At 41.1% G+C, this 23,395-nt stretch overlaps 1 protein-coding gene and 1 non-coding gene across 5 annotated transcripts in view; one reads left to right on the forward strand and one right to left on the reverse strand.

The window, feature by feature from the left end:
- Positions 1–23,395, reverse strand: part of PLAGL1 (pleiomorphic adenoma gene-like 1) — a 45,292-nt gene that overhangs the window by 13,106 nt on the left and 8,791 nt on the right. Inside the window, exons 2-4 of one of the 4 annotated variants that reach the window (XM_008592043.1) lie at positions 16,095–16,165; positions 11,409–11,490; positions 7,094–7,167 (exon numbers count right to left, since the gene is read on the reverse strand). The gene's annotated coding sequence lies outside the window, so the exon portion shown is untranslated. Of the gene's footprint in view, positions 1–7,093; positions 7,919–11,408; positions 11,491–11,546; positions 11,579–16,094; positions 16,166–23,395 lie in introns of those variants that run through there. The other 3 variants (XM_008592041.1, XM_008592044.1, XM_008592040.1) reach the window with 3 other exon arrangements.
- Positions 7,917–7,990, forward strand: TRNAI-GAU. The gene has a single exon. It is a non-coding gene; the product is annotated as a tRNA-Ile (tRNA).

Here is a 23,395-nt window from a genome sequence, read left to right on the forward strand (position 1 = left end):
GTATTAATGGGATTTTTCAAAAACACAGCCTAAGATAACAAGAAAGGAGAAAACTGCAACAAATTTTGGAAGCTGCAAAGCAGGTAAATAAGCAGTAACGGACTTAGTAGTCCTAAGAAAGCCGAATTCTAAGCCAGTGATGAAAAGCTATGAAGCAACCTGATTTACCCTGCAGAATGCACCAAAAGTCTCAGAATTTGGGGCACTAAGTACCTCTGGAAGTGTGGACGAAAGTGGGTATAAAACCAGAAAGCACTTGCAAGTCTGTGAGTGAGACCCTCTGGACCTCTCTGCAGTGGGGCAACTGCCCTCTGCTCCTCTAGTACAAGGCCCAATGCTTTCTCTCTGTAGAGGGGATGGAAGTGGGGGACTATTCTGAAACAGACGGAACTTCCTCTATCCAGCCACCAGGGCCTAGACCCTCCAGGGCAGGAGGATGGAGGATTCTTCCCCAGGGAAGCTGACCAGCCCAAGAAACAAGAGCTAAAGACAAGAACACATGGGAGTTCCTTAAGGATTTGCCTGAACTACACTACAATGGAGCCCTTGTTGACAAGCCCTACCTAAGTGTGCAGAACTTCTGTCAGCTTTTCAACAGCTCTACTCACAAATCAGTGGGCAACTAAGGATCACCAGAAGTCAGAGGAAAGCACCAGACAGGAGAAACTGACACAGAACTAATAATAATAATTTTTAAAAAAACACATGAGGGGAAAAAGAGACTCTATAGAGAGAAGAAAACTTCAAAAACAATTAAAATATCCTAGATGGGGTGGGGAGATCCCTAAAAGAATAGGATATTATATTTTTAAGAAAGCAATAACAACAGATAAGGGTAGTGGTAAGTGCCAGACCCAGGGTTGGGACAGGTATTGAGTCAAGCTTGTTAGGGGAGCAGCTGAGAATCTATGGTTTTAATAAACTCCCCTGGTGCTTCTTAGGCACTTTCACGTGTGACAGTGTAGCTTATTTTGAGGGTACCTGGTATTTTCACATGTGAGCTAGTCCTAATGCTCACTAGTGATTAACACCATGAGGCAACTTTTTATAACTCGGTGAAAACAACCCAGAGACTAAGAGGAGGAGATGACTTTTAAGTTAACAAAACAGTTCACTATCTTTGTTACACGACAGTTACCTATTATCGCTGCTTTCATTAAGCATTTCATTATTGTACTAGAAGTCGTGGACCATACAATAGGCAATACACAGAAATGGAAGATATAAAATTGAAATGGATTAAATCTTTTGTTATTTGCAGATGAATGTCTACATAGAAAACTCCAAAGAATCCACACACAGAAGATTAGAAAATTTGGCAAGACGTTTGGTTATAAAAATAAAACTACAAAATCAACTGCATTTCTAAATATCAGCAAACAAAAATTTAAAATACCAAATATATTAGTCACAAAACAAAGATATCTAAGTAAGCCCAGCAAAATGGAAAGAGGCAATATATAAGACTGGAGTAATGGACAGAATGTGTGTATTCAAAGATGCTCTTCCTGAGGAATTAGCAGATATAACACAATTAAATTGCTCTATCATGACTCATACATTGAAAAAAAGGTAAAAGTAATTATTAAAACTCAAGGTGGATAAGGAATATGATTGTCCAGGGAGTGATCATCTCTTGCTTGGGAGATCAAGACAGTTTCATGGGAAAGTCAAAGTTTAAGGTGAGCCTGCAAATTTACCAGTTGTTCAAGGGGGAGGTGGTCTATTTCAGGCCGAGGGAATCGATCAACATGGGGCATCTGGAAAATAAGTACTTTGGGAGGACTGGAATATGGGTGCAAATAAAGGGCACAGTGGACAAACATGCTGGAGAGACAGGCAGAGACCAAATCATGAAGGGGGCCATTCTGCTAGGGTAAAGTGAGCTTTTCTGTTCTGCGGTTTTTAGCAGATTGACTAACATATTTAGTCAAGGCAGCCACTAACTCCAGGTTTATGTGGACGGAGGTGGGGTGGCAGAGGTGGGAAGAGAAATAGCAGGAGGTGGAGAATGCCAATAAAACACTCTCTCAACAGGGATAAGAAGCAGCAATGGAAAAAGGCATAAGTCCCTGAATGTGAGCCTTAAAGAGCCAGTGGAAGACCGCGAGAAGCTGAGCACCAAGGGGAGAGGGTGGCCTGGGTACTGATGACCAGGAAGCCGGGCAGCAGGAATCCATGTAAGCAGTGGACTTGTCATCAGAATATACTTTTTGATGATATTGCTGGAAGGGATTTGTAAGATATCTCTGGAGTATTAAAGCTGGGGTCATGAGACCACTTAAGCTTCTGCCATGTCTCAGAAGCAATAACACTGGCTTGCAAGAGAAGAGAAGGCAGGTTAAGTGACACTACGTAAGCAGACTAGTTAGGTTAGGACTAAGGTTAGAGGAAAGAGGTGATGCTGATGGCAGAGAAGGAAAGTAAGAATGAGTCCCAGAAGAAAAGTCCAGCAAAAAACAGGAGTTAGGAGTTGGGTTCTAGACACATTGAGTTTCATGGTGCCCAGTGGGCATTCAGGCCAGCAAGGAGACCCAGAGTGTGGAGGAGCTGAGGCACTCTTCTAGACTGGAGACCCTTTGGATTCTGGGAAGCAGATGCCATTCTGACCCTGGCTTATATGGATGTCTCTGTAAATTACTCTGAGCTCTCCGTGGGTGGCCTCCGATGCTGTCAGTGAGTTCACATGTCAGCCTGAATCACCAGGGCTTTTCCTCCCCAGAGTGGTTTGGTAAAGTGGGTTAGCCCTGGGGGTGAGGAGGAATTTGTTTTCTTTAGGGCAGGCTGCAGCTAGACTGATATCCCCTTAGGATATCCACTCTGTACAGCGAGGGGGATGGAAGCAGGCTTGTGGGGGCATGTAGTTCTCAGAGCTCCAAAGACAGAAGCAGCCTCTGCCTTTAAATCCCCCAGTCCCTTTCAGATAAGATAGTGTAGTGACAGGTCTATGGTGATAAAAATAAGCAAAATGAGAATTAAGTCTGGGTTCAAAAAACTTGATAAGATAAATAACTTCTAAATGGTGACAGTACAAACAAGACACTAATAGCTAAAAAACAAACAAAAAAAACTCTTTGGTTGCTTAATCTACCAAAAGAAAGTGAGCTTTGTACAGATGGGAGTCTTTGTTAAGCTTTGTTTAGCAGATTGAAGATATTATCTAACCTCTTAAATCAAGGCTAGCCACAGATTCCATGTCTACCTGGAGGTGGGCAGAGAAGAGATAGAAGTAGGTGGAGAATACCAATGAAATGTCCCAACTGTAATGCGAAGAAGGCTGGAGAAGGTATGGAGAAGGCATAATCCCATGGATGTGAGCCTCAAAGAGCCACACAAGGCCCAGAGAAGCCAAATACCCAGGGGAAAGGACGATTCTGCTGACCATGGAGCTGGACCCGTCACCACAGATGTGATCCACCTCTCAGTCTTGTGAGCACCCCACTGCCCATCGCTCCTTCTCTGTACAGAATGGAATTGAGGGGCTGGTGGAGCTCAGGATTCCCCAGAGAGAGCCAAAGACTTCTACTGATGGGCCACTCAGCGTGACACCCATTGGGAGAAGGGAGGGAAAGAAAAATCTTTGCAGATTCTTGAATCTTTTACGCTTCCTCTCTCCAGCATACACACTGAATTTTTAAACAGAGACATCCAGGAAGAAACAGACCAAGGTCTCCAAGTAAGGAAAATAGGTACGTGTATCCAGAGAGGCAAGTGTTAAGTCCAGGACTGGTTCTCAGGCCAAGATGGGATCAACCTTGTTTCAAGACAACTATTTATTAATGAAGACTCTAGTTAGCTTGGTGGAGGTGAGGGGTGGAGAGCGAGCCCAGATATGCAGACAAGAGCCTTTGGTATTAGGAGAAGATTTTGCAATTGTTTAAGTTACGGATGGACACTGTTCCTCTGTGACAGCTGAAAATATATCCCCCTCCTCCCTCCCTATAAATCCTCAGTAACTCTCCTATTCACCCTTTTAGGGTCTGCTTCTATAGCTGACAGCAGTGATCTCTTTTCAGTCTTGGGACTCTCAAGTGTAGGGCATGGAGGAACCAGAACTCTAATTAGCAGCAAAGCCTATTGTCCTAATAAAGTTACCATTCTAAGGGAAAGAAAAGCCTGGTTCTTTCTCAGGAAGTGTATGAAGGTACAGACTCATAGTGAGAAAAGAAAGAAGAAAAGCGTACCAGCCATATTGATGATGGGAAGCCATAATCATGAGCTAAAATCACTTTAAGGAATCTTGACAGCTTTGAAACCTAGAAAGGATGCTCTAAACTTGGGTGGACTGTTTGATCCTGAGCAACAATATCTCTAAATAAATAGAACAAGGACTAGAGGTACAGATAATGATACACCAAGCAGGGTATCTCTGGGAAGTGGAATTATAATTTTTGCTTTTCCTTTTTGAATATCTGAATGTTGTTGATGACTACGTAGGCTGAGTGCAGGAGTGCAGCAGGTGGACAAAAGGCAGGAGGGTACTGCAGGCGGAGGCAAGGACAGAGCGTGGAGCAGCACAGGTGCTGTGGCGCGCACGGCGCAGCCCTGCCGAGATGCCCGAGTCTAAGGGGAGCCGCAGGCGAGCGGGGTGGAGGGAAGGCCGGGTCCAGAACACAGCAACTGTCTAAGGACACCAGGCTATCCCACAGGGAACTGGGGAGCCAGAGGAAACGAGGATGCTTCATCAACAGATGCTTCACAGTGAGGAAAGCAGTGACAGGTCACCACTTATCCCTCCTCCTGGATGACTGAGTCCCCAGCAGGAACAGCAAGTTTTAAGGTAGTGTTCTGGAACTCTTTTTACGCAAGATGAGCCCAAATTACGCAGGACCAAATCTGATTACCCAGGACACAAATGTGATGAGCAGCTTAAAAATGACAAATGTATACTATTTTTTTTCAAGCCTTTTTCAACGGATGAATATCCAGAACTTACAGTAAACTGTGCCCACACGGGCACGCGAGGAAAGTGAGCGGCTGTGCCTGCGCCCAAGCTCTCCCCTCCAGCACGCCCCTGCAGGCCTCATCAGACAAAATGACTGCATCAAGCTTGACTGAGAATTGTATTTTGCCTTTCCATGTCCCATCCAATAAACTCAAGTGATACAAAGTAGATGGTTCATCCAGAAATGCTTAACTTGAAATATAAAAATACGTATCACTAGTCCTTCAAGACCTCATCAGACAAAATGACTGCATCAAGCTTGACTGAGAATTGTCTTTTGCCTTTCCATGTCCCATCCAATAAACTCAAGTGATACAAAGTAGATGGTTCATCCAGAAATGCTTAACTTGAAATATAAAAATACGTATCACTAGTCCTTCAAGATTATCCTGGTTTTACAAAAAAAAAAAAAAAATTTTAAACCGATAAACATTTCATCAGATTTCTATTTGAAAAGAAAATGGCACTGAAGAGACAAGGCAACTTTTCCACGCCACTACACTGGCGTCTCTGAAAGGGGGAAAGGGATGTTAAGGAAATGGGGAAGAAAGCTTAAAAAGAGTGAAACACTAGCAAGCGGGGCCTCCTCTCCTTTTCACCTTAAGTCTTTTTTCTCTCCCATTCACAGCTTTAGATCCTTTGTTTGTTTAACAAACCATTACAATCATACCCAATTCAATAGGGGAGGAATGTGAACTCTCTAAGTAGCTGTCCTTGCAATCCACATGTGTGGTCCATCCCCCAGCCCATCAGCAGGCGGCTTTAATGTGCTCTTCTGTGTTCCTGTCGCCCTGGAGGCCGGCACCTTGCTCACAATAAGCCCCAATTTCCCACCGCCACATGCCTGCTCCTCCTTCCCAGTAGCCTATAGCAATGTCTGGAGTTGCTCCTCCTCCTCTGCCTGCCTGGCGATTCTCCTGGCCATCCTGCCTGGACTTGTCCCCTTCAGCTCCTGAGACAGACACTGCCTGGCGTGTGAGCCACCCCCTACCTATCTTCGGCCCGTGGACTCAGCACTGCATACTGAGCAGACACATTCCAGGATCTTTCTGGTTATCATGCTCAGTCTTCTAATGTCGAGCACGCTGCAAACGGAAGACACAGGGCAAGATTCCCTCTCCCCAACCTCCCAAATCTAATTACGACTGCTAGTGCCTTTCACAGTACCTAGCAGATATGCTGGCCTTGTTAGGATGGACTTCAATTTCTTAGCCAATAAATCAAAATGATACTTAGTAACAATATTATATTTCAATAGGAATAAACATAACATTTAGTAAAACTATATTTCAGTGGAGCTCAGAAAGCCCTCTCATGCTGTTCTAATAATTTCCATCTCACAGCCCTGTGAGATAGGTCGAAAGGCATCATTGGTTCAAAACACTTAAGTCCGTTGCCTATTAGCACCAACTAATGAGATTCCACAGGTAACACACTGCACTAAGCAAAGTGCTTAGAACAGAGTGATGCCCCAAAAGTGGTAGCTCTCATTGATATCACTACTGATGACAACGGTGACGTAGGAGGCACGTCTCAGCGCTCTGAGCCGAGCCAAGCCGTGTGCTCTTCCCACGTACCCCCTGCCATCTTTAGCCCAGCTGTCTGCATGAGCAGTGAACTGCAGCTACAGCTTTTATTACAGTATTATTTCCAAATAAAGGGTCAGAACGGGTAGCTGGATTCCCTGGGGCAGCTGGTATGTGGCCAGCATCTTCCTTGGGCTTATCTGTCAATGTCTTCCACAGAGGGAGGACAACCTCTTACCCATCTTCTTACATACACAAGTTAGGAGAGCAGGGGCAGCTTTCAAGCTTTTGAACTGACAGGGTTGTCAGTAGAAAATGCCACAGAGCTGCAGGTATTACTGGGGTTGTGGGTGGGGGACAGAAAAGGATATGAAAAGTTACTATCATCAGATTCCCTGCAATGTACAGTGTACTCCTGCTTTAAAAAAAAAAAAAAAAAAAGAAAAGGCTGAAAGAATCCTGTTCAAAGGTATTTTTCAGTGTGAGGGAGAGATGTATTTACTACTAAAACCTTTTTGAAGTAACCTGAACCTCCAGCATGTCCTTGCCTATATTTACTATGTGTTTCCAAGCAATTACTAATAAACATGCCCAATTAGAAATAATTTTAAAACTTGCGCACCTACTGGGTGACAGGAAACATCAGCTGCAGGGTAGGTATGGAATCTTCCCAGAAGTCTGTCTGAAGATTCAAACCTGTAAGAAGAGACTTGCACATCTTCAGTGAATGAAGCTAAAAACACATTCCCCCCATTATGCTATAACTTGAGCTCACTTCAACAGCACACACCCACATCTGATGGTGTGGAAAGCAGATTTTCTGCCTTTTCATACATTTTAATAGATGATCTTTAAGTTCTTATATCCTTTGTCCTATTTGCAACTGGATTAGAAAAACTTTCAAGTTTTTCCCTGCTTTCTGCAAGTGGAAAAAAAGAACATACGAAATTGCTTACATAAAACATTCAAAACAGCATTCAGAGGAAATGGTATTTTTTTTTTTAAACCAACAGTATTAAAATACTATAAAACAGGTATGCAAATCTATGCAATAACAGAATCTGAGACAAACTATGAGTAGGTCAGCAATGACAAGTTGGTGCTCATTTTCAATAAAGCTTCACATAAACATATAGATTTACCAAATTTGCAGAGTGGAAAAGTTGAAGTCTCAAAATACAGATTCCTAGGCCACAGGCAAACTAGCACAGACTGAAATAGCACCACTGAGCCTTCGAGAATGGGCATTTTTACCAAGGAGCCACATCTGCAGCCAGCTTTGTACCACTGAACCCTGATGAGCATTTGGAAACCAGTGTCTCTGTTCACCATTTAATTATAAAGCTTGGCTTCTTCCAACTAAGACTATTCTAACCAATTGATCCTCTGAGGGGGAAGGCTTTTCAGGATGTTCTTAACCCCTACAAAGGTAAATCTAGGGGGCTGGCTGGTTAGCTCACTTGGGAGAGCATGGTGCTGATAACACCAAGGTCATGGGTTCAGATCCCCATACCAGCCAGCTGCCAAAAAAAAAAAAGAAAAAGAAAAATGGTAAATCTGTTATGAAACAAAGCCAATTTTATCTCACTTAAGTGATTTATTCACTTGGTTGCCCGTTTTCTACTCTTAATTTGATCAAAAGGGCTATGTCCATTTATTTTGTAGGAGAACATCCTTTTAAGTTAAAGATAGAAAAATTAAGGCCATTTTTAGATAAGTTTTAAAATAACCCATCACAATTCAGGAAAAAACTGAAAGTGAGCAGGTTATCTGTCATTCAGAGAATTTGTTTTCGGGCCGGCCCTGTGGCTCACTCGGGAGAGTGCGGTGCTGATAACACCAAGGCCAAGGGTTCGGATCCCACATAGGGATGGCCGGTTAGCTCACTGGGTGAGCGTGGTGCTGACAACACCAAGTCAAGGGATAAGATCCCCTTACCGGTCATCTTTATAGAAAAAAAAAAAAAAAAAGAATTTGTTTTCAACATATTCTCTGTTTTGCATGTATAAACACATCACAAATCATCTCCATGGTCCACTTCTTAAAACGCTCGACATTTATTATGGTGGTTTAATTGGGTGGTCTCCAAAGGCTTGTATTAGATTTTTTTTTTTTCTTAAAGAGCTTTGAAAAACATTAAAGCAAAAGAGTAAAACTTTCTGGATGATTCCTCCTCTGTGTCTACCCATCTCACAAATGGACAATACCAATCTATGTATTCGGGGTAGGGCAGGGCTCTCTTCTGCTTCACAGAAAAGGGTGCACATAACATGAGGTACGCAAACCACGCAGTAGAGTAGCTTAGTTTCATTGTCAAAATATTCAAATTATCACAAAAAGAGAGCGATTCCTTTCTAAATTCAACAATACTCCTTGGCCTCCGAGGGCTCACACAGGAGCTTATTCTCAAGCTGTTCAATGTAAGCAGCACTAGTGAAAGGAGAACGCTGGCAGGGAGGAGATCAAGTCCCTCAGCCGCTGCCACCTGCCATCTCAGCAGCAGCTACAGCTTCTCCATTGCAACAGTTAACAATGCATCGGAGAAGCTGAGTCAGGCATGGCCTGGGGCGAAATCATGTGCAGGATATGACAATTTAATAGAGCAGAGAGGAGCCACTTAGGAAAACAACACATCTCATTTTGACAGGATGCTACGTGCAGACTGCTTTTCTGGTCAGAATTTAGATTTCAAAAGCAGAGAAAAAGGTTTCCATATGCCAATTATTTTTTTTTAAGTATGTGTTTAAAATGACTGTATCAAATTAAACGATCCTAAAGATAAATGCTTCTGAGTTCCAAAGTAGCAAGAAAAATCACATTTTTCTAAGAACAGAGATTAGCAAATGGTAAATAGATTAGTTAATTGTTTGAAATGAATAGGAAAAATTTTTTAGAAACGATTTGTTTGCTCATTGACAACAAAAACTAAGGTTTTCATGAATCTAGAGTGTATGATTTCTAGAATGCATTTTTGCTGTCACAATATGTTTTTCTGGGCATTTGCTTCTGTGAACAGCATTTAAGAACATGTCTTTTTCTCAGTTAATCAACTGTTTAGCTGCCTGCTGTGCGTTCACTGAAACCCCAGTTGAACAAAGGGATTTCCTCCCATTTTCAGCTCATTCACTTTTAGCTACCTCTGGTTTTACTGAAGCAAATTCTTTTCTATTTCTAACGATCTGAGTGGGAAAAGATTGGGCAACCCCCAAACACTGGGAAGTCTGCCTGGTTTTCGGTGAAAGAATCCTCTAGATTGAAGATGCGCTAAGTTTGTTTTTGAAAAGCCTCTAAGATATGTTTTATTTTTCTAAAGACCAATTCCAGATGGAAAAAAGCCTCCCCAATTTGGTAGATCACAGATAACTAAATCCTATTTCAGTGGGATGGAGCATGGTGAACAATGAGATTATGCCCCTGAAGTGGAGATCCTAAGTGAGATATCCAGATTCACCTCAAAACAATAACGTCATTTTTAAGATGACACAGAGCAGCATTTTGCTACAGGGACATTCTAAGTTTGAACAGCTTGTGGGCCTGGCACCTGGCCCTCTGCCTTCTCACGTTATACACAACCCAAGCCTCCAACTACTCCTTGATGTCAGAGCCTCCCAAATCTCTACCTTTGATCCTGCACTTTCCTTCCAACTCCAGACTCTTCCGTCCCGTCTACCTCCCTCCTGCACCTCTCAGTGTGGATATCTCACGCTGTCTCTCTCTGGAGGCCACCTGTTCTGAAGCAGAGGCCCTCCAAACTTGCTCCTCCTCCAGCATCGTTTGTTTTAGCTAATGGTACCCCCATGTAATAACAGTTATTGCTTCTGGGGTGCTCACCAGGTGATGGCCATTGTTTTAAGCACTTAACACCCTCAAAGACCATATGCGTAGATAGCATTAACCCTGTTATACTAATGGGGAAACTGAGGCTTAGAAGTTGTGCTAATTTGCCCAGGGTCCTACACCCAGCAAGCAGTTGAGCTAGTTGAAAGTCAACCCCTTCATATGTCACCTTCCAGCCTCTCCAAACTCAGACGAAACTCTGGAGTCATACTAGATTTTTCTCACTAAGGTATACAGATTCTGTGATCTTATTGTCTCTCAAATCTGTTTCCTTCTCTTGATTCCCATAGTACTTCATTGCAGGACCCTTCTGGAATTTTACTTTGTCCTCCCAACAACTTTCTTTTCTAGCGCATTTAAAACAAGTGGCAGGTTTTGTAAGCCTTTGTATTTTACCTCAGCTGAAGGCAGAAGCAGCCTGAGGAAGTCTGTATTAACAACATCTACACCCAATGAGGAAGTTCTGTGGAACTTCTGGGAGGGGGGAAGGGGAGGAGGAAAGATAGAAAAAAAAAAACACTCTCCCCTCTGCCCACCCCCCACCCCAGGCCCAAAAAGGAAGAGATCTGTCAGCCCCCAGCAAGGGGGGCCCTTGCACTGCTCTGTTTCCAAGGGCAGAATCCTTGAGAGGACAGCTGTGTGGGGTATGCTCCGGGAGGCCAGACCTTAGGCAAGAGGTTTCCAGCCTCCACTCGTGGCCCTGAGCAGACAGCTGCAAGGCTTCACGAGACTACTACTGTGATATACCAAGAAGGTCACAGGCTGGTTCCTCACCTTCCAGGCGCCAGGGAATCTCCAAGTTCAAGGACACTGCCCCCGGCCCCCGACACACACAGGGGAAGGGAAGGCACCTAAATATGACCCGGATGAAACTTCCTTCTAGGATGAGAGAATGAGAGCTACAGTCTGAATTTAGATGGTTACAGGGAATAAAAAAGGTAGTACTTCTTGCATACATGACGTTGTGAAGTGGGATTCAGACTTGCAGGGTGCCTCAATAAGGAGCTAAGGATCATACTTAGAATGCTGCATATCTGTGCTAGACTAGCTACAACTCCAAGAACTGGAGCCAATCTATTTTTCAAAAAAGACCACCATACCTCGTTGCAGAGAGAAGTGTGGACTCTGTAAAGGTGCTGGTGAGCTGGGGGTGGGGGATGGGGCAGTCCTGTGTTTTAGACCCTGGGGCAGATAGAGAAGGAAGGAAGGAAACAAGGACAGATGTTAGGTATACTCACAAGATTAACTCCTCTGATTCCTATGCAAATACCTAAAAAAGGAGAGGCATACAAAGTTATCTTTAAGGCCTTTATTTTAAGCTCTGAGTTGCTAGAAACAAAAGAAAAGAAAACCTCAGAAGTCTACTTGGAAGAGGAGAGAGACCAGGGCTGCTAGAGTCTTGAGGTCGACACCCCTGTCTCCCAAACCTGGACGCGCCTCCCAGACCAGCATGCTGGGATAGGGAGGCGGCCTGCTGGTTTCCATAAGATGCAAATGATGGTGTGCTGGAAAGTGAGGTGCTTCAGGGGAGAGGAGATTCCCACTCTAGGAAAAAGGATATAAATCCTGAATGTGACAAATTTGTTAACTCAACGATGTTGCAGGGATGGTAGGTACTTGTGGCATCAAATGACATGACTAAAGGGGTTCAGACTTTGAGATCTGTCATGTCCTCCAAACATATTCCACTTCAGTTCTGTGGCCAAACATCTGAGACCCTCAGAAGAGACCCCAAGAAAGCTGAAGAGGATTTTAGATTAGCAAAGATGTTGGTTATTACTCAGAGATTAGGACTTTCAGTGCAGAGAGCTCTGGCTGGAAGAACTTTAGATTCGCAAGAATCGGTAACCAGGGGATCCAATTTTCCTGCCAAATATCACCCCACTACATCTGATGGGCATGGGGCATGTCCAGAGGGAAGATGACTTGGGAAGAGGAGGAGATGCCTGAGGAGCAAGTGACCTGTGCAGAGGCAGAGTTGGCCAAGATGGGCCCCTGGAGTCTGTTCACAAATCCCCCTCTACCGGCTTTGGTTATAAGGATGATGGGCGTATTGTGTTAAATTGTACCCAAGACAGGGAACATGGAAGTGAGGGTGTGGGGCAGGAGGCAGAGGTTTGGAAAACCAGAGCAGCCCAAGCGTGGGGCTGCTCTGGTCTCACAAGGGTCTAGCCTCTGCTGGCACCTGCTTCCCTCATCACACCAGAGAGGTGAGACCCAGAAGGGAAGAGAGAAAGAGACAGTGAACACCCACATGACCCATCCCTACCCCCACCACCTAACATAGGCAACCATCTACAGGAGGCTACTTTCCAATCTGTGGAGCCCTAAAACTTGGCGGGGATCGGGAGTGGGAAGGATTGCTGGAGAATGGACGGCCAGTCTACTCTACTGGCCAAAACTAAATTTTCATGTGGCTTCCTTTAAATGCACCACCAGCCTGGTGAGTAAAGAGCCTGGAGTCAGCTAGGTCAGTGTAAAGGAATCTTTCTACATGCTGGAGACCGAAATCCGTTCTGGCTCCCCAGTCTCTCTGGTTTTGGACTGGCTTCCCTTCATTCTCATCACTATGTGCTGTCAAAATGATTCTTCTAACATGCAAATAAATATCTTCTTGTCACTTGCCTGTTTGGAATTCTTCAATGGTCCCATTAGTCTCTGTCATCTGCAACCAAGAGTCCTGTCTAATCAGAACCACTAAAAGTTTTTAATCAGGAAAGCAATGTGTTTAGGCATATATTATAGAAAGAGACCTCAGACAGCAGATGTACAGATTATTCTCCTGGATTTGTTAATTACGTATGTTAAAATGGGTAAATAGTAATTCCTATAGCAAAAACAAATAAACAGCTATGTACAAAAAGAATACATGCTATCACTGAACTCTGAAAGTTTCTCTGTAAAAGTAACCGTTCAATTCTAAATCTTCCCTGAATCAGAACTACCACCACTCTTCTGCACATAGAGGAGAATACATGGGGCAAATGAGAACCATTTTAGGGAAACAACATAAAAATGACCAAAATCTTAATGAGGTTCCAATTTATGTGGTGATTGTGTATGTGTGCTTTATGATTCCCTTTTAAATCCTGCGGCTGAAACACAAAGGAAAAAAATATCATGGTAAATGCCACATAACAGATCAATTAAATTACTCCTCCAATAAAGTCTGCTTCGTTATTGTATAAATATACAAAATTTCTAGCACTATTTTAAACACTGATAGAAAAATATGCTTTATTTCCTGACTTTAATATCAATACTTAACACTCTCCTATATTATGATCCCCAACTCCCTTCATCCCCCAACTCCCTTCATCTTAACCTTTTGTTCATGGAGAGGGAAGAAAGGAAATTTTAATGATATTCTCCTTAGATGATAATTCTCCTTAACCAGAAGTGGTACGATAATGTGTTTTGCTCTACCTCATTCCACTATGTGGAAAGCACACTATACTTAATACTAGGTTGTGTTTCTACAGGTAGTTAAAAAACTAACCAAATGATAGTATTCTAGATACACCCTAAGAAAGACAGCGGGGTACAGCATAAAGAGCACTGGCTTTGGAGTTGGATGGTTCTAGGTTTGAATGCCGGCAATGCTACTTGGAAGGTGTGTAAACTTAGACAAGATGCATAACTTCAAGCCTCAGTCTCCTCCGCCATAAAATGGGCATATCTATCTAGCTCGCAGAGCTGCTATGAGATTTATTATATATGCACACATGGATGCACAACAACTGGTACAGAGTCCAAAGTAGGTATGGCCTGTGAGTAAGAAGTCTCAAGAATGGTTTTACACAGTGGATAAGCTCACAATTAGGAAACATTCATAACTTATTTCAGAATATATATGCACACATGGATGCACAACAACTGGTACAGAGTCCAAAGTAGGTATGGCCTGTGAGTAAGAAGTCTCAGAATGGTTTTACACAGTGGATAAGCTCACAATTAGGAAACATTCATAACTTATTTCAGAATGCAATATATGAGGGTACTTCAAAATGTTCATGGAAACATGCATATTATCTGTGCATTCTATTTCTTCACGAGCTTTTTAAACTCCCTCATATATAACAGAGAGAGTGTAAATGATTGATTCACTTCAATCATCTTTCTTTAATGTGGATCATAACCCAATTCCATCTCCTTATAGTGTGCTTATAAATGAGATTTTGTATGTCCTGTATTTGAGAGACTCCATTGATTCACTTCAATCACCTTTCTTTAATGTGGATCATAACCCAATTCCATCTCCTTATAGTGTGCTTATAAATGAGATTTTTTTTTTTTTTTAAAAATGACCGGGAAGGGGATCTTATCCCTTGACTGGGTGTTGTCAGCACCACGCTCACCCAGTGAGCTAACCGGCCATCCCTATATGGGATCTGAACCTGTGGTCTTGGTGTTATCAGCACCACACTCTCCCAAGTGAGCCATGGGCTGGCCCTATAAATGAGATTTTGTATGTCCTGTATTTGAGAGACTCCTAAATATGCTGTGCTTTTAATGGCAACATCACATTTAACTAGAGAAAGCAACCACAAATGGGCCTGGCATGAATTGGTCCTCCAGGTGTCGTAAAGTTGCCCAAATAACATACAGAAGTGATTGAGGCATTCTTGGATTTTGCTAAAATTTTCCTACTAAATGTGTTAGTGGGGAAGTGGACTAGTTTCAATTAGAAGCATTTGGAGAACAAGAATTTAAAGACGCACATCTCTAATATTCTTCTCAGCCTTTAACATGAGGCAGCTATGGACAGACTTTCTCAACTTTAGCCTCAAGATTTAGGGGAAAAAATGTAAGATGGAATATAAAAAACTTAGAAGACTGGAATTTTAAAAAATGGCATGATTACAGTCAAGGACATTGTGCAAAAAATGTGGAAAGAGGCCAAGAGTTATTTATGGTTAAGCAACAGCACTAATGCTGCAAAACAAGGGAAGGGTTGCTCTAGGGTAAGATGGGCTTTAACAGAGAATTAATACATATTATGGAGAAAAACAACAAAAATGTGGGATACGAAATTTAAGGCTTAAATTAGGGATCATTATTTTGAAATAGGTAGTTAAAACAAATCAAAATGTCTACTTCAATGGTGGAAAATTAGAAATAACTTCTGATATACAAGGGGTCTTCAACCATTTCATGGAAAGATTCATATTATCTTTTGATTCTACTTTTCCATGAACTTTTTGAAGTACTCTCATATAATGAGGACGCTGCCAACCCTGAATTCCCTCAAACACACACTGGATTTAGTAACATGCCTATTTCACAACTTTAGGAAATTTGGACAGAATATATGCATTCTTAATGGAGGATGTCACTCTGAACTTTTTTCTAGTATTTCTTTAAGATAAAACAATTTAAAAACATCTTTTTTAAATGTAACGGAAGGAAATCACAAAGTTTAGAGTAAGCAAGTCATGATTAATAAAAACCTACTGTACAGTAACCCTTATTTCTAATTTAATATGAATACACAGCAATGAGTTCTTAGCATGTTCTCTTGATTTTTTTTAAAGAGTGAAAAATAGGATTTCATAAGTTCTCAACATTTATTTCCCAACCCTATTTTCCCTCAAGGCCTGAAGTTCCTCAGATGCAAATTCTCGGACAGCCAGGGTTTTCTGGAACATAAGCCCCTCCACTGTGGAAGAGGTGGAAGGCTCTGGTGTGCGCTCTACCACACGGAGGACGATGACAACAGAGTCATGGCTGACCACAGGACAGCCGACTGCGCAGAAGCCCTGGGGCTTAGCAGGAGACATACTTACCTTTCTAAGTGAGATACAGGAGTTTTAAGATGTGACATGAAACAGAGGCCACATCAGATGTGAGAGCAATCCTAGAGGGGAAACAAAATCAAGAGTTAAAAACAAAAAAAAGCACCAGGAAAAAACACGTAGGTACTGTGTAAATACACACTGACATATAGAGTAGGAGTTCAGGGGTGCCAGGATCAAGTCTCTTACGTTAATATGTCATCATGCTATATTCCAACATTCCGGAGGCATGCCTCGCAGTCCTTAAAGGATTTTTAGTTTTAGAGAGGCAATACAGCGATGTGATTAAGACCAGGGGAAAGGTGCCAGAAAGCCCAGAGTCAAATCCCAGTGCCACCTGGAACCACTCAGAGACCTCATGCAATTTGTCGAGTCTCTCTCTACCTCAGCTTTCTCACCTATAAAATGGAGACTGATCGCACGTGCAGCACAAGGCCTTTCTGAGGAGTGAGTGAATCTGAATAAAGTGCTTAACACTGTCTGGTGAGCAGGGAGCACTCGCGTTTGCAAGTACGTTCTGGAGACACCAAGTGAAAATACCTCACAGCCTCACGCAGAAATTAGAAGATAATCAGAACCTTTTTAAGAGTGTCAACTAAGAAGAACACTGTCCTTTGGGAAAAGGAAACAAGTACTGAGTGAGGCTGAGGATGAAGAGGGGAGGATCCTAAGAAACCAGGAAAGGATCCTAAAAGACAAATGTCTGAAACACCCCCCCCACCCCCCCACCCTGCTCTTTGCTTAACTCCATTTTTTTTTTTTTTTAAAGAGCAGACTGTCACTATAAGAGGACACCTTGAGGACAGAACATGTTGACAGTAAGCACACTGTGAGATAAGGAGAAGACCTAGAGACTGGACAGTAACAGAAGGGAAGGCCGTAGGCAGTGGAACTTTTTTTAAAGACTAAAAAAGGTTTAAATACTCTGAGATCTCGTAAAAGATTAAAAATTTCTGTGAAAAGAATTAAGATAGGAAATAGGTCAATAACTCAAATCCATCAACCCTCACCTTCACAGATATAAATTAATTATCGACTAGCAGTCCCATCCAACTGGGTGAATATTCGGACTCCAACCATAAGCAAACTGCTTCTCTGGGTCCACATGTGCGCACTGACCAAGAAGGCTGCTGCTGCTGCTGCTGTTGTGTCAAATACCAAAAACCTCATTAATTTGAATCCTACTAATAGAGGTATAAAATAGGTACCAGCTGAGTTGGGATTTTTCTTCCTGAGTTGAGGTCTTTCCTTGCTGAAAAATGTCTCACTAAAGGAGACAATAAGTAACGTTGAAAATAAGCGTTTAAACTACTGAAAACTTACTCAGTATTTTAATAGCCTCATTAATCTACTAATGAGTAATTACAAATTATTACAGAAGAGCTTTATAGCAACGTCTGAGGATTTTTCTTCCTGAGTTGAGGTCTTTCCTTGCTGAAAAATGTCTCACTAAAGGAGACAATAAGTAACATTGAAAATAAGCGTTTAAACTACTGAAAACGTACTCAGTATTTTAATAGTCTCATTAATCTACTAATGAGTAATTACAAATTATTACAGAAGAGCTTTATAGCAACGTCTGATCTTATATATAACTTACACATTATTTAATTTGAAATAATTCTATATTTCAGAATAGACTTTCTTGCAATTAAATCTAGTGGGTAAGGAGGATGTCTCATTTTCAATGACTAAATAAGCCTTGTTAGAACTGCTTTACTTAGTCTGTGTGGATGGGAAACTGTCTAAGAGGGAAGGATCTGGTATCTTTTTATCAGGAAGTTTGTTTCTATAGATTAACACACATGCAAATACAGAGACCTAATATATGTCCATCCCCAAACCTATTTTGCGAGTTGACTCAAATTAATCAAATCATTTCAATTAATTGAACGTGGATATTACAGTAGTCTTCAGTATGAAGAAAAAGGCTCTTTTATGGAGGATCACATAGTTGAAATTAGGCAATTCTATAAACATAGCAAGAACAGTTTTTAACTGCAGTCACTTCTTTGGCCTGTATGTAGTTCTTTCTATCAATATAGATAAAGATAAGCCTTAATGCTAAAAGCTGAAACATCAAAAAGTGCGGTTTGATGTCCTACTTTTCCCTCCACCCTCTAACCCTCCCTGCTTTGGTATTGTGTCACACAAAATAACTTCCAGAAACTGGGAGGACTGAGCAGCCAAGTTATAAAACCTAAGTGCTGTGCTTAAATGCCTTCTTATCTACAAGTTAATACTATGGGGGCGAGAGTCTACCAATGATTAAAGCCATGGTTATTTTCCTGTTTCATACAAACTCTAAAATCTCAGAATTTGTATAACCCATACGAACACCCATTCCTCTACAAGATTCCTACCACAACTCATAAATTTGAAAACCTCTGTTTTAAGCTTCATTCCTACCTTTAATCAAAACATAAATCAAAATAGATTTCTTTAAAAATAATCTTGGTGGTAAAAATAAAACAAAAATAACATGGAGAGAAAAAATATTAGCTAGCTCCTGTACTTGTGTGCTTACTTACTCCCCTTACCCCCATTTTCCAAAAGTTTCCATTATGATTTTAAGATGTCATTTCCCAAAAGAATGTTGACAACTATTTCCCACTTAAAGCGCTGGCTTAAAAAAGAAATAGACTGTAACTTGAGAATAGCTCAGAAATTGGGCTCGTCCTAGGGTCCTGTGAAATCAGAGTAGGGTCCTGTGAAATTTTTATTTTCTAATAAAAATTTCCCTTACACTTTTCACTGAGAAGGGAAGGTGTTTCCTTTCTTTGATAAGGGATCCATAACACATGGTGGTAGTAAATCTGGATAAAGGTGGTAAAGGATGTTTTGTTTTGCATTATTTAACATTAGATCATAGAATTAAATCATGTAAAAATGGAAGCTTTCTCCATTTCAATCACTACACTTGGTTAAGTGAAAGCCTGCAAAATTCTAAATTAAAAGCTTTTTCATCTTCTTAATGAAAATACCTAAACATTAGGTTGAGGTTTGTTTTTTAAGGAAAAAATAATAGAGGAGAAAGCTTGGATCTGAAAAGACCACCACCAAACATTTGTTATGCCTCCTGCTAGGGGCTGATAGACTGCCCAACAAACTTGCCAAAGCAAAAAAGTGTTTAAATAATTCTCCATAAAGGAAAAAAATTTAAAAAGCAATAGCACCGATCAGGTAACAACACATCAATCGGGTTTTCCTAAAATTTAGTGTTTGCAGCTGAAGCCTGGTTTAAGTAGTTGCATTCAAAGGAATGTACAGGGAGCCATCATTCCCCATTCATTCAGAATGCATTTACTGAGCCAAGAGCTTTTCTAGGCTTGGAGATATAAAAATGAATACGACACAGCTGCTTTACTTCCAGCTTAAAGAATACCCTTAAATAAAGAGCTACAGGCAGTGTGTTAAGTGCTATAATAGAGGTGTGTACAAAGGGCGGGGGGGCCTAAGGAAGAAGCCATAAATTCTTCCTGGGAAATCCAGTAAGTGAGGGGAGATGTAAAGGAAGGTATGGTGATATTTCCTTGTGAAAAACCCAAGATTTTTTTCTTTACTATTTTCTTAAAAATAAGGCACTAATTTTAAGATTTATGAACTGTTGTAATTTCAGGTGCTATCTTGGTCTATTAGCCAGTTTTATGTTTGACAGACTTCCAGTTACAATATCCCAATAATACACATTTTAAAAAATGTGTTATCACAATACTCCCACACAACACACACAATCCAGATGGCATGAATTGCTAGCACGAGTGGAACTTAGATCCCAAGTTCAAAGACGTTTTGAAACATGAATGAAAGACACTTTTTAGAGAATTCACATATAATACTAATAATGCTGATTTTAAATATCACTTTTTTCTATCCTTTCTTCTTAAAGCAAAAATAAGAGTCACCTGATTATATCATGGTTAATATTTGTCTTTCTCTACTTCTGTGTTTAAAAAAAGAAGGGGGTGTTGAATCAACTTCTACTTAACATCATTTATTATGCATACCATATTCCTACTTATAACACAGTTGTGACAAAACCTCCATTGTTCATTACACTCTAGCCCCAAACTTCAGTAATTCTAATGTAAGCATGAGAAACTCCCGTCTCCTTTGGGGTGAATTCCCCAATTCCTCTGTGTTAAATTGAGGTCTAATTTTCCCTGTGCCTGGTTTTCACAAGAAGGTCCATTCCACCCCATGTGCTCCTTTTCAGCTGTCAATAAACAGAGGCAGTGAATTCCCCACGGCTTCACAAAGCTAGTTAGGCCGAGCCATTCATTCCTTCAGGAAAACAGGGCATTGATTTCAGCGAGTTCCCAGGGAGCAGCTGCGACAAAGAGATCAAAGGCCCACCTCTCTTTCCCTCCACTGCTTTCATTAGGCCCAGCCCAGACAAACAGCGACAGGTTTCCTTGAGACAAGGAGAGGGCCCTGCAGACCACCTCGCGGTTCAATTCAAATTCATCCGTTTCCTACATTCCAGTGACAGTCCAGAATGCTAACCATGACAAACCAGCACAATCGCCCAGCATAATATACTGCTCGCTAGTTCATCCAAGGTCAGAGGGAGAAAACAAGCACGGAGGGAAGTCCTCTGCTTCTAGGGCCTGCTGAGCCTCAATGGCCCCCTGACATTCCATAAATAAACTTCTGCTCACTCTCCCTTTCTGCTTCCATCCTGCAACCCCACAAGCGATGGTCTCACTTACCAATCTGCAATTTCTTTCATGCGGCTGTACCCAAACTATACGGAAACTTTTATGGTCGCAGGAATATGGCTGTAGATGCAACTCATAAGTCTAAAGGTGTTAAAGGTAATCTGTTACACACAGTAAGTTACTACCATTTGATGGGCTAAGAGCTGTAATTTCTTAGGGTTTCCTGAAGGGGTGAAAGCCAGTGAAGGCTACACTACTTGCAGAGAGAATTTGTGAAAATTCTGTTTGCAAAACAAAAATGTGAACAAAAATATAACAGTTGGCTTTTTTATTTGATTTAGGTCATCACCCAAACTGAGTAATCTAAGCCCCTAAAGGACAGTCTGTGTGTGAATGAGTTGAGTGTGTTTGTGGGATGGAGGAGGTCTAGCCAGGGGAGGGAGAGAAAGAAGGAATAAAAGAGAAAATGCGTTACCCTGATTGGTTGCCCACACGAATATAACTGAAAGGCTTCCAAATTTGCCACTGAATTCTTAACGGCTACTTTGACATAACCTTCACGTAAGCCTGTACCAAAATGCATTCATGTTACTGTGTGTGTTCCACGAGTAAACACGGGAATAGATGGGTTAAGTTTCAAAATTCCTAACCAAAAAGAAAATAAACAATATTGGAATGAGAGGTATGGAGACCTCATTCCGTGCTGCAGAACCCGACCTTCCCACATGCCCATCCTTTGGCTTCAGTACCGACCTGGGGGATCACCGAAGCCCGCCGGAGCCATCCATCCACCGATTACTCCTCCTTGACTGCCAAAGATGCCATTTTGTACAGGCCACCAAAGGGCCCTCGAGGAGAAAGGACTTTCACTCATTTTCAAGTTGGGACAGAAATGAACTTAGAAAATACAGGCAAGGCAGCTTGTGACAAAGGTAGTGTGGCCACTAAATTAGGAACCTTAAAGCTAACTCTGACACTGACTCATTTTGGGCCTATGGGACACATTTAGCCTGTTTTCCTATTCTATGAAAATGGAGACAGAAATATCTGTCAAGAATTCCTTTACGAGGGATTGTAAAATAATTATTCCTTGAAAACTATGTACCTTATTGAAGAACGCTAGTCCTAAGCATAGGGCTTCTTTCTATAATAGATCACTCTGTAATTCAATAGAGGGTCTCTGGAAACTTGCTAAGTTTCTATAAATCAAATCACTTTTTAAAAGCACTCAGAAAATTTACTACTTAAAGAAAGTCTATAGCAAATAACTAAATACACTCATCAATCCATTTAATATGTCTTTCAAAAGCATTTACAAAGCACTTAGAAACACCAATTTCGTTTTCACTACAACTATCTGAAATAGATGGTTTTATTTATCCGCTTTTGAATGAAGAAAAAATAGGTTCAAAAGAGGTAAACTGAGTTGTCAAAGTCACAGAACTAATAACTACAGAGTTAAAACCTTAAATTCAAGTGGTCTGTCTCTAAATCCCATACTGTTTCGATTATATCTAGCTACTGTGTACTGTGGATAAAATTATTCACTGTAGTTCTCTCACCATAACTATATTAAATAAGTGATCATAATTAATTTTTAAGCCCAATGCATTGTACCACTTTCATTCAATGAGATAGTGCTTAAGAGTATGGATTCTAGAGTCAGATAAATCCATAGTGAAATTTTAGTGTCACCTTTTAGTAATTTTGTAAATTAAGCAATGTGTATTTTCAGAACCTCCATTTCCCCATCTGTAAAGGAAGAATGTTTTTTCTCATAGGGTTCATGGAGCATCAAATTAGATAACTTGTATAAAGCACCTAGACCAGTACCGGCATTTAATATGTGGTCAGTAATGATAGCTATGATCATCAATGTTGAAAATCAAACCAACGTAAAACTTGTTAAAAGGAAAAATATTCTTCCTTTTCAAGAAAAAGACATAAAATTTAACTTTCAGCCTCTAGATTACATGATCCCCTCTAGTATGTTTAATATTCAACTCTAGGATTTTATGGGGGCCAAAATATGAACCAAGATCAAACTGTTATAAAAGATGAAGAAGCTGCTTTTACGAAACAGAAACACTCATTGAAGTGTCTTTTAAAAAAGTAAATTGAAGGAAACCCTCGTTGGCTGTAAAGCAGCGGTGTGATTTTTCTGTACAATTCAGCTTTACTTCTTGCCATTTAACTATTTCAAGTGGCAATGTATTGGTAACAGGAAGAAATCTGCAGACATCACTTGAAGGGAAAAATACATACAGGGATATATTTGTCATACGTAGACAGTCCTTTAATGTTTTCAAAGAACTAATACCTGTCTTACTTTATTTGACCTTCACATTACTAAGAGAAAGATTAACTTTCTAGCACAAGACTGCCAACGGTAAACAGTAAACCTCATTTTTCACACCTTGTCTCCTTTTTCATAACACCCTGTTAATGGATGTTGGCGTGTAGATGCTATAGTACAGGGTGTACAGAATACTGGGAAAAGACAGAGACAGAGGCCACTAGGTCTAGGAGAGCCAGACAAGGCTTTGGGGAAGAATTGACATTTATCCAGCCTTTTACCTAGTATAGAAGTATTTCTAGAATATTCCTGGTTGTCATTGAGCTTAAGACTTT

The sequence above is a fragment of the Galeopterus variegatus genome, unplaced genomic scaffold (genome assembly GCF_000696425.1).
Source record: "Galeopterus variegatus unplaced genomic scaffold, G_variegatus-3.0.2 Scaffold7529, whole genome shotgun sequence".
Lineage (NCBI taxonomy): Eukaryota > Metazoa > Chordata > Mammalia > Dermoptera > Cynocephalidae > Galeopterus > Galeopterus variegatus.